The sequence below is a fragment of the Rhipicephalus microplus genome, unplaced genomic scaffold, assembly GCF_043290135.1.
Source record: "Rhipicephalus microplus isolate Deutch F79 unplaced genomic scaffold, USDA_Rmic scaffold_163, whole genome shotgun sequence".
NCBI lineage: Eukaryota > Metazoa > Arthropoda > Arachnida > Ixodida > Ixodidae > Rhipicephalus > Rhipicephalus microplus.
This window is the reverse complement of record NW_027464734.1, coordinates 267540-268000: the sequence shown is the minus strand read 5'-3', so window position 1 is coordinate 268000 and position 461 is coordinate 267540.

The following is a 461-nucleotide window of genomic DNA, read 5'->3' as shown; positions in this document are numbered from 1 at the left end:
ATAGCTTCAAAGCTATCAGCGCAAAGAAAAAAGCAACACACCATTCCCGGGAGGGCTTGAACCTCCAACCTTTCGGCTAACAGCCGATCGCGCTAGCCAATCGCGCTAGCCAATCGCGCCACGGAGAGTGTCCTGCTCCACTCTCACCATTATAAGAACATATCTTCAAAGCTATCAGCCCAAAGAAAAAAAAGCGCCGCACCACCACCGGGTGGGCTCAAACCACCAACCTTTCGGTTAACAGGTGATCACGCTAGCCATTTGCGCCACGGAGACAGTCGTGCTCCACTCTCACCCCCGTCATAACCTTTCTTCAGAGCTATCAGCCCAAAGAAAAAGAAGCGCCGCACCACCACCGGGTGGGCTCGAAACTCCAAGTTTTCGTTTAACAGCCGAACGTGCTAGAAAATTGCGCCACGGAGACTGTCGTGCTTCAATCTCACCACCGTCAGAACATTTCT